Source organism: Nerophis ophidion, linkage group LG17, assembly GCF_033978795.1.
Source record: "Nerophis ophidion isolate RoL-2023_Sa linkage group LG17, RoL_Noph_v1.0, whole genome shotgun sequence".
Lineage (NCBI taxonomy): Eukaryota > Metazoa > Chordata > Actinopteri > Syngnathiformes > Syngnathidae > Nerophis > Nerophis ophidion.
Window position 1 is genome coordinate 41,758,742 of NC_084627.1, and position 12,064 is coordinate 41,770,805.

Consider the following 12,064-nt stretch of genomic DNA (forward strand, 5'->3'; position numbering starts at 1 on the left):
AAAAAATGGTTGGACTTTCACATAGTGGAATGGAGAAGACTCAGGACAGGGTTGGAGGAATAAATATTAGTCGGTTTGTTTCCCAGTACGAAGTAGCTGCGTTAAAAGACAAGTCATTGACAGTCCAGACACAGAGAGGGCTGAAAAAGGCTAGACGAGGAAGAAAAACAAGTACAGGGTCTTAGAGGGTGAAGGAATCCTCCGGTCTCTCTTTAAACGTGCGGAGAATAACTAAGCCAAGCTGTCAGGTGTGTCCCCAATGTTCCCTGCAGCCTGATGGCAGGAGACGAGAGCGGCAGGGGAGCCGTGATGAGGGTCAGTCCCGAGGGGAAGTGGGCCAGGAAGATGGCTGAGATGTGGATGGAGGAGGAAGGTTGTGTGTGCAAAGATGGGGGAGGGAGGCTGGGGGATAGTTGAACAAGGACAGGTGAACAAGGAGGGGAGACATTTAGTGGACTGCACTGGAAAGTGGGGATGGCAGGATTGGAAAAGTGAACAAGGAATAATCCCAGAGGAAACAGAAGCCAGGGGAGAACTCCTGGTTTCCTATTTTGTACGAAAAACCTTCTGTCAACAGAAACTATGTCTTTGTCTTGGACCCTGGTCACACTAACTCAGTGTCTCTGTTCTGCACCCTGGTCACACAAACTATGTATCTGTCCTGCAACCTGGTCACACAAACTCTATGTATTTGTCTTGGACCCTGGTCACACAAACTCAGTGTCTCTATCCTGGATCCTGGTCACACAAACTCTATGTCTCTGTCCTGGATCCTGGTCACACAAACTCTGTCTCTGTCCTGGACCCTGGTCACACAAACTCTATGTCTCTGTCTTGGACCCTGGTCACAAAATCTCAGTGCCTCTGTCCTGGACCCTGGTCACACAAACTCTATATCTCTGTCCTGGACCTTAGTCACACAAACTCAGTGTCTCTGTCCTGGACTCTGGTCACACAAACTCAGTGTCGCTGTCTTGGACCCTGGTCAAACAAACTTTCTGTCTCTGTCCTGGACTATGGTCACGCAAACTCAGTGTCTTTATCTTGGACCCTGGTCAAACAAACTCAGTGTCTCTGTCCTGGACCCTGGTCACACAAACTCAGTGTCTCTGTCCTGGACCCTGGTCACACAAACTCTATGTATTTGTCTTGGACCCTGGTCACACAAACTCAGTGTCTCTATCTTGGACCCAGTCACACAAACTACGTCTCTTTCCTTGACCCTGGTCACACGAACTATGTCTCTGTCCTTGACCCTGGTCACACAAACTCTATGTCTCTGTCCTTGACCCTGGTCACACGAACTATGTCTCTGTCCTTGACCCTGGTCACACAAACTCTATGTCTCTGTCTTGGACCCTGGTCACAAAATCTCAGTGCCTCTGTCCTGCACCCTGGTCACACAAACTCTATATCTCTGTCCTGCCCTGGTCACACAAACGCAGTGTCTCTGTCCTGGACCCTGGTCAAACAAACTCTGTGTCTCTGTCCTGGACCCTAGTCACACAAACTCAGTGTCTCTGTCCTGGACCCTGGTCACACAAACTCAAGTGTCTCTGTCCTGGTTACTGGTCACACAAACTCTATCTCTGTCCTGACCCTGGTCACACAAACTCTATGTCTCTGTCTTGGACCCTGGTCACACAAACTCAGTGTCTCTGTCCTGGACCCTAGTCACACAAACTCAGTGTCTCTGTCCTGGACTCTGGTCACACAAACTCAGTGTCGCTGTCTTGGACCCTGGTCAAACAAACTTTCTGTCTCTGTCCTGGTCTCTGGTCACACAAACTCAGTGTCTTTATCTTGGACCCTGGTCAAACAAACTCAGTGTCTCTGTCCTGGACCCTGGTCACACAAACTCAGTGTCTCTGTCCTGGACCCTGGTCACACAAACTCTATGTATTTGTCTTGGACCCTGGTCACACAAACTCAGTGTCTCTATCTTGGACCCAGTCACAAAAACTATGTCTCTGTCCTTGACCCTGGTCACACGAACTATGTCTCTGTCCTGGACCCTTGTCACACAAACTCAGTGTCGCTGTCCTGGACCCTGGTCAAACAAACTTTGTGTCTCTGTCCATGACTCTGGTCACGCAAACTCAGTGTCTTTGTCCTAGTTCCTGGTCACACAAACTCTATCTCTGTCCCGGACCCTGGTCACACAAACTCTATGTCTCTGTCTTGGACCCTGGTCACACAAAGTCAGTGTCTCTGTCCTGGACCCTGGTCACACAAACTCAGTGTCGCTGTCCTGGACCCTGGTCAAACAAACTCTGTGTCTCTGTCCTGGACCCTGGTCACACAAACTCAGTGTCTCTGTCCTAGTTCCTGGTAACACAAATTATATGTTTCTGTCCTGGACCCTGGTCACACAAACTCTATGTCTCTGTCTTGGACCCTAGTCACACAAACTCAATGTCACTGTCCTGGATCTTGGTCACACAATCTCTGTCTCTGTCCTGGACCCTGGTCACACAAATTATATGTCTCTGTCCTGGACCCTGGTTACACAAACTCTATGTCTCGGTCTTGGACCCTGGTCAGACAAACTCAGTATCTATGTCCTGGACCCTGGTCACACAAACTCTATGTCTCTGTCTTGGACCCTGGTCAGACAAACTCAGTGTCTATGTCCTGGATCCTGGTCACACAAACTCTATGTCTCTGTCCTGGATCTTGGTCACACAAACTCTGTCTCTGTCCTGGACCCTAGTCACACAAATTCTATGTCTCTGTCCTGGACCCTGGTCACACAAACTCTATGTCTCTGTCTTGGACCCTGGTCACACAAACTCTATATCTCTGTCCTGGACCCTAGTCACACAAATGCAGTGTCTTTGTCCTGGACATTGGTCACACAAACTCTATGTGTCTGTCCTGGATCTTGGTCACACAAACTCTGTCTCGGTCCTGGACCCTGGTCACACAAATTATATGTCTCTGTCTTGGACCCTGGTCACACCAACTCTGTCACTGTCCTGGACCCTGGTCACACAAACTCTATGTCTCTGTCTTGGACCCTGGTCACACGAACTCTATGTCTCTGTCCTGGATACTGGTCATACAAACTCTGTTTCTTTCCTGGATCCTGGTCATACAAACTCTGTTTCTGTCCTGGACCGTGGTCACACACTTGGATAATAACCACAAGAAGCAGACTGTGAATGATTGTCTCACGGGAGAGAAAAAACAGTGCTATGGATTGACATTTGTACTGGTGAGCTGAGCAGGAGAATGATGAACAGAGCACACACACACACACACACACACACACACACACACACACACACACACACACACACACACACACACACACACACACATACACCTTTAGATGGGGAGGTCAGCAATATAGTCAATGACTTGACTACAGCTGATGAAGACATGCTGCAATGTAAAAGTAACAATCAATCACTGTCAGACTCATCTCACCTGTTATCATCTCACCTGTTGTCATCTTACTTTGTTGAAAACAAATCGCCAAATCTGTGACGGTTGGCATCGTGATGCGGGTTCGTTCTCTGTTGGATGCAGTCGGGCTCGGACACAGCGTGAAGGTAAGAAACACTGATTTATTTAGATTTAAAACAGACTAAACTCGCACAAGGCACAAAAGGCAAAACAAAAGAGCTAGCATGGGAGCTAGAGAAATAACAAATACATAGCGTGGAAACTAGCTGGTTGCGAACAGGAAGACGGGATCTGGAGAAGAGTCGTCACTGTTGTGAAACACAAATTAGGAAGCAAGAACGAATGGACAAAGAAGGCAGGCTTAAATAAGGACAGCAATCAGAAAACAGGTACGCGTCAAAAGCAAGGGGGAGGTGAAACTAATGCGTGACTATGGTGACAGACTGAACAAGGAAGTACAACCAGGAACCAAAAGAGTCCAAAACACATGACGAATAATTCGTCACCTCTGCACTCAGACTTTTGAACTCTAAAATTCTGCAGAAGGTTCAAAGTCTATTCAATCAATCAAAGTTTACTTGCATAGCCCTAGATCCCGAGTGTCTCAAAGGGCTGCACAAGCCACAACGACATCCTGGGCTCAGATCCCACATCAGGGCAAAGAAAAACTCAACCCAATGGGATGACAATGACAAACCTTGAAGGGGACCACATGTTCAATGTCTGGATACAGGCAGGCCAGTCTAGTACTCGCACTCTTTTACTATGAAGCCACGCTGTTGTAACATGTGACTTGGCATGGTCTTGCTGAAATAAGCAGGGGCGTCCATGATATCGTGGCTTGGAAACAAAAAAAACAACACACATACTACGATAAAATTCTGGCGACTGAGTGGCCTTTTTTTTAAGGTAAAATCAACATTTTTTTTTACAATATATGTTAAAAAATATATAATAATCAAATGCATAGGCAATTATGTAATATCATGAGGCAGAGCCTCGTACATTTATATTGATCTATTATTCTCTGTTCCAGCCGCCCCAAAGGCGTGTCAAACTCTATTTTTTTGAGGGTCACAAACAGTTTCACACGCCTTTGTTGGTCGATAAGGTCAGCATTTGAAATACAAGAACTTGGAGAGTCGGGCTTGTTGACAAACATCATTTCAATAAATCAGTTACATACATAGCAGTTCTCACTTATCATAATAATCCCCTCCATTCCCCCCCAAAATGGATGAAGTGGCCAGAATATAAAGACAACACTGTAAAAAAAAAATCCTATTTTAATGGTTAATTTACTCTAAATTTCTACTGTAATTTTTCAATTTTTTTAAAAATAGGTTATAAAATTGTAGCATTGACGACATTATCTGCAAATAAACAAACCACCTGTTATTTTAAGTAATATTCCAGTAATGACAAACTATGTATATTTCAATTTTTTTTACAGAAAAATACCAAATTAATTATACATATAATTTTCTGTTTTCTTAAATTACTTTGAAATTCATGTAAAATGACAGTAATTGACTTTCATTAAATATGTAACTTGTTATATAAAAGTCTATGTCCATACTAACAATCTAACCGTTTTATATGTAATTTTAAGGTACATCTTTTTTTTTTCAATATTTATGTGTATTTTTACATTCAATTTGAAAAATATATGTAGCCTGTTGTATAAAGATTTATGCTCATACTAACAATTTAACATTTTTCTCTGTAATATGACACACGTTGGTGACTGCAAGACATAATTGATCAACAGCAAACAGCCATACAGGTCACACTGAGGGTGGCTGTACAAAGAAATTTAATACTGTTACAAATATGCGCCACACTGTGAACCCACATCAAATGACAAACACATTTCAGGAGAACATCTTTACTGTAACACAACATAAACACAACAGAAAAAATAACCAGAATCCCATACATTCCTAAATTTTCCGTGTTACAATATACACCCCCACCACCAAACCCCGCCCACTTCAACCGACGCACGGAGGGGGGCGGTGATGTGGGGGGGCGGGGTTGGGTGGTAGCGGAGGTGTAGCCTGGAAGAGTCAGGGCTGCATGGGATTCTGGGTATTTGTTATGTTGTGTTTATGTTGTGTTACAGTGAGGATGTTCTCCTGAAATGTGTTTATCATTCTTGTTTGATGTGGGTTCACAGTCTGGCGCGTATTTGTAACAGTCTTAAATTTGTTTGTACGGCCACCATCACTGTGACCTGTATGGCTGTTGATCAAGTATGTCTTGCAGTCACTATTATGTGTCTGTCAAAGCCATACACATCACGCGCTTAAGTCGGCACGCTGTTGGTTCGGTGGATGAGCGAACACAGAGGCCGATAAAGGCAGCGCTGCCACGGTACGCCCATAATATATTTGTTCGGGCGAACATCAGGTCAATCCTACGAGAGGGTCACCGAAAGTCTCGCGGTAGGATCGGTAAGTATGTTCTTAGGGCGGGATAGCCATTCAAAGAAGGTGAACCCACTTTGCACGAAGTAAAGTGAATGTGAGACCCCTGATCCTAACAATTCGGTAAAAATCTGTAAAATAATGGTATTTTTCTGTGGAACTGCCAGCATTGTCACTTATTTAAAGGTGGTTGATCGTGATAATTTGCAAAAACTCTGTATAATAAAGGTATTTTTCTGCAGAACTGTTTGCATCGTCACTGTATTAAAGGTGGTTAATCTTAATAATTTAGTAAAAATCTGTAAAATTACGATATTTGTCCGCAAAACGTTTCATGAAAATTTCTGTAAATATAAGGTTTTTGATCATTATTTGGTTTACGATGTTTTACTTTATTTTTATGGTTGTCGTTTGGCAGCTGTTGCTGCCAGTAGATGACCGTTTTTTTTACTGAATTTTTTTTTACACTGAATATAACATACAGCCATGAACGTATATGCATATGCAAAAGTGCAATGTATTTATCTGTACAGTGATCTATTTATTTATATCTGCACTTTATTGCTCTTTTATCCTGCACTACCATGAGTTAATGCAACAACATTTCGTTATTATCTGTACTGTCAAGTCCATATTTGAATGACAATAAAAAGTAAGTGGAAGTGGAAGTCGAAGTCTATTTTCATCTGCTTAGAGCTCCGTAATAGACTATGACTAAATGGTACTCCTGCCCTAGATAACACACACACACACACACACACACACACACACACACACACACACACACACACACAAAGGAATGCCATTAATTTCAAGATAGGACCAAGATGATTGAAACAATTACCTCTAAGCCGACATGAGCTCATGTTGTGACTGGAGAGACAAAGGAGCGAGTGCTATTATAAAGTCCGTCCGTAGAAATGTAATTGAATATGATTCACCGACTGTGATGCATACTAAGTCATTTGTAATACGTGTTGTAACGGACTCCTGCCGTCGTCGTGCGGGTTCCACCGACCATCAAGGAAGGACATTGCTGAGCAGGTTTGACTCTTGTTTATTCTTTCAATATAGCAAGCTTGTCTGCTGTGGGGACGCTTTTCAGCTCCTTCTCTCCTGCTCGCTCCTCGCTCGCCTTCAGTCGGCCGTCTTCGGTTCGCTCTCGGTCGTTTTCGCTCGTCAGGTTCTGCTGCGGGTTCTCCTACTCCTTTTTGCCACGATCTCTCCTCCTTCTCCCCTTTTATACAACCAGAGGAGACATGTCAATTGTGTGCCGGTGCACGATCCTAACCCTAGCACGCCCCCGGCCTCTCCGCTCAGCCGCGTTCTTTGCCTCCTTGCCGCCATCTCGGGCAGGGATCCTGCATGCCCTACCCCGCCGTCGGCCCGTCGGCTTTGCCTCGCCACACGTGTGTTGTAGTTTGTGTCTTTTATTGTTTGTGTAACTACCCCAAAGAGCTTTTTGTAATACTGCCTGCACACGACATGTATTGTGATAATGTTGATGACAACCACTTCTGTTGCGATCCGCTGCCTGGATCGTTCTATGTTGTAGTTTTTATTCTTTTCTGTATCACATTTTGGTAGTTTGACTCCTTAGTTCCTGTTTTTAGTCTGTTTCCATAGCAACGTATTATTTTTCACCTGCCGTGGTTTCTATACACACACCTGTTCTACTAATCACCATCCCTTTATAAGCCAGCCTTTTCTGCTCACTCATTGTCGGACTCTAATTTGCTCACACGCAACAGTTGAAGACTCGCTTGGTATGTTTATTCTCGCCAGCTTATATGCTACGCCTTTGTTCTTTTCTAGCTCTCATGCTAATGGTTTTGTTTTCCCTTTGTGTGCCTTTGTGCCAAGTTTTAGTTGTTTCTGTTCGTTTTCTGTAGCTCTCATGCTAGCTCCCTTTGTTGGCCTTTTCTTCAACAACCAAATGACATCAGCAAACATTCTAGTGTACTAGAAAATGGATGGATGAATGGATGGATCTGTTCCAAAAAGGACATAACCACACCTTTTGATTCTGGTTATTGAGCTGGCCATAAGAAAAACTAGTTTAGTGTTTTGTGTGAGGCCAACACTGTCTGAGTCCAAGGAACTAAAGTGGGACTAAAGTGTCATGAATGATGTCTGACAGCGCTGTGAGATTCTTAGTTTGGCTGCTTGTGCCCTCTAGTGGTCTAAGTAATAACTGTCCTAGAAAGTGCTTGGTGGACAGGCAAGATCTTTGTGCAGATTATTGGGATGGAGAACCCGATAATGAGCATTTTTAGGACATTTTTAGCATCATCCCACTAACGACCACCACCAACATTGTTCATCTATTGTCAGTCACAAATGATCATTGCTGGTATTTTCTAGGGAAAACTAAAGGTATAAATTGAAGGTGTAAATTAAAGGTGTTTTGCAGATATTGAGAGTGGGAGCCATTAAAATGACATCAGTGCCACAGGACAGCAGTGCAATTAAAGATCAATGGTCCAGATCATAAATCAATGGTCCAGATCATGCAAACTATTGTCAGTGAACTTTATGCCTGCATTCCAGCCGAGCAGCTTCACTGATAATGAACTTTACATCTGACTCAATAACAAGCAGCAAGTATAAAATAGTCTGCTGGGTGCTTTTATTTGTTGTTCACATGGCTCATAAACACAATGAGGTCATACATGCTTCTCACCACAGGGGGGCGCCAGTTGCCTTTCCTAACACCAGCTTGACTGGCGTGTTGGCCTGCAGGATTAATCACATGTTAGATGACGTCATTCACATTTCAGTCAACATGAAACATTGTTTATTTTTATTTTTATTGAGAATTAGTCTTAACAAACATTCTGGCCTTTATAACACCTAATGACACTTATTTCATTGGCATTTATATGCAATTTATCTTTGTTCACTGGTTCTAAAACCTTATTCACCAAACACTTGGCTCTCAAATTAACACCTTTGAACTACCAGTAGACCTAAGTATTCATTGAGTACTACCATAAAGACAACATTAAATACAGTAGTGTAGTAGACCTAAGTATTAATTACTTACCACCATAATGACAACATTAAATACAGTCTTGTAGTAGACCCAAGTATTTATTAAGCACCACCATAATGACAACATTAGGTACAGTAGTGTAGCAGACCTAAGTATTCATTAAGTACCACCATAATGACAACATTAAATACAGTAGTGTAGTAGACCTAATTATAACATTAAGTACCACTATAATGACAACATTAAATACAGTAGTGTAGTAGACCCAAGTATTCGTTAAGTACCACCATAATGACAACATTAAATACAGCAGTGTAGTAGACCTAAGTATTCATTAAGTACCACCATAATGACAACATTAAATACAGTAGTGTAGTAGACCTAAGTATTCACTAATTACCACCATAATGACAAAATTAAATACAGTAGTGTAGTAGACCTAAGTATTCATTAAGTACCACAATCATGACAACATTAAATACAGTAGTGTAGTAGACCTAAGTATTCATTATATTGTATTGTGTTAGAGTATTGTGTTACAGTACTGTGTACAGTGTTGCGGTACAGTAGTGTGGTACAATACTGTGTAAAGTATTGTAGTGCAGTACTGTGTACAGTATTGTGGTACAGTGCTGTGTTACAGTATTGTGGTACAGTATTGTGTTACAGTATTGTGTACAGTATTGTGGTACAGTATTGTGGTACAGTAGTGTGTACAGTATTGTGGTACAGTATTATGGTACAGTACGGTGTTACAGTATTGTGGTACAGTATTGCTCTACAGTATTGTGGTACAGTATAGTGGTACAGTACTGTGTTACAGTATTGTGGTACAGTATTGTTTTACAATACTGTGTACAGCATTGTGGTACAGTATAGTGGTACGGTATTGTGTTACAGTACTGTGTACAGTATTGTTTTACAATACTGTGCAGAGCATTGTGGTACAGTATTGTGGTACAGTACTGTGTACAGTATTGTGGTACAGTACTGTGTACAGTATTGTGGTACAGTATTATGTTACAATACTGTGTACAGCATTGTGGTACAGTATAGTGGCACAGTATTGTGTTACAGTACTGTGTACAGTATTGTGTTACAATACTGTGTACAGTATTGTGTTACAATACTGTGTACAGTATTGTGGTACAATACTGTGTACAGTATTGTGGTACAATACTGTGTACAGTATTGTGGTACAGTACTGTGTACAGTATTGTGGTACAGTATTGTGGTACAGTACTGTGTGCAGTATTGTGGTACAGTATAGTGGTACAGTATTGTGGTCCAGTACTGGCACAGTACTGGCCTGCATCCTTGAAGCCAGCCCGGTGTTGAAAACGAGGCAAGCGTCTGCATTTTAAGCAGCGCTTCAAACATCTTCTGCATATTTGATGCTCTCATTTGCAAGTGTTGCTTGTTCTCATTTAAAGAAAATAAAAACATGCCTTGAGATGACAATCGTATGCCGCGGTCTCAATAATTGTCATTATTTCAGTCCATTTATTGGTTTTAATGTACTTTTAAAATGTTCCTTCCAGGTGAAGTGACAGTTCCAGCAACACAAGACAACACTGGCCCAGTCACTACATATAAATAGTTTTACAAAATGCATATTTGAATATATTCATCATGTGTGTATTTATTTCATGGTATGTAAGGTGAGAGCTACAATATCAACACACTGTTAAAAAACAATTCCCTTCTTTTTTATGACATACAATTGTTTGAGCAACACAAAGTCAATGGTACACAATAAGTCCACCATACTTGCCAACCCTCCCGAAATTCAGCGCCTCTCCCGAAAACCTCTTGGGACAAATTTTCTCCCAAAAATCTCCCGAAATTCAGGCGGAGCTGGAGGCCACGCCCCCTCCAGCTCCATGCAGACCTGAGTGCGGACAGCCCGTTTTCACGCCCCCTTTCCCACAATATAAACAGCGTGTCTGCCAAATGACGTTGTAACTGAAGAATGATCGAGGGCGACTTCTTGGTTTCTTATGTGGGTTTATTGTTAGGCAGTTTCATTACCGTCCTCCCAGGGCGGTAACAACACACAATAACAGCAGTCACGGTTTCGTCTACCGTAAAGCAGTTTGTCTGCCGTGAACAGCAATGTTGTGACACTCTTAAACAGGACAATACATCCATCTACTGTACATGCATATGGATAGTAAAATAGTGACAGAGAATAGAACAAAGATGGACAATTCAACCCTTAACTCAACAATGAGTAGATGAGTGTTCTGTGTTTATGTATGTAAAAAAATGAACAGTGAAATTCAAGTATTTATTTTATATATATATAAATTCAACTTCAAACCCTTGTTACATTGAATGAGTTTAAAGCTTCTGTGACCTTGTCTGTTTGCACATGTGTCATATGAGCAATTTTTAATGTTGTAAATGTGATGTTTTATGTGTTGTTTACTGTTTTTATTGTAACCTTGCTGCTGCCCTCTTGGCCAGGTCTCCCTTGGAAAAGAGATCTTTGATCGCAATGGGATTTTACCTCGTTAAATAAAGGCTAAAATAAAAATAAAAAAAAAAAAAAAATATATATAAAAAAAAAAAAAAAAAAAAATATATATATATATATATATATATATATATAGTTAGAATTCACTGAAAGTCAAGTATTTCCTATATATATATATATATATATATAACCATGCCCCCCTCCCACCAAACCCCCCACCCCCCAGCTCCCGAAATCGGAGGTCTCAAGGTCCACTAAAGTACCAACTACTACTACTATTACTAGTACTATTATTAGTACTGCCCTCAAAGTACTTCCCTCTCCAGGGAATGATTGCCTGAGTTTTAAAGCATTAACAAAAGCAACACAAAATGATTTTGGGAAAGTAAAATGATCATTCTAATCAGTCCAGTATTGATCATATAGCGCTAGTATCCTAACCACCAATCAATGGATGGATCTGCCCTCCTCTTCCGTGTCGTGCACAACGCTGACACAGCAACAGTTGCTCTAATATTATCTTCCATATAACTTATTTATCTACTTGATAACTTTCTGTTGATATCTGCTGTACGGTGGTTGTATCTACACTTCTTAAAGGCCTACTGAAACCCACTACTACCGACTATGCAGTCTGATAGTTTATATATCAATGATGAAATATTAACATTGCAACACATGCCAATACGGCCGGTTTAGTTTACTAAATTGCAATATTAAATTTCCAGCGAGGTATCCTGTTGAAAATGA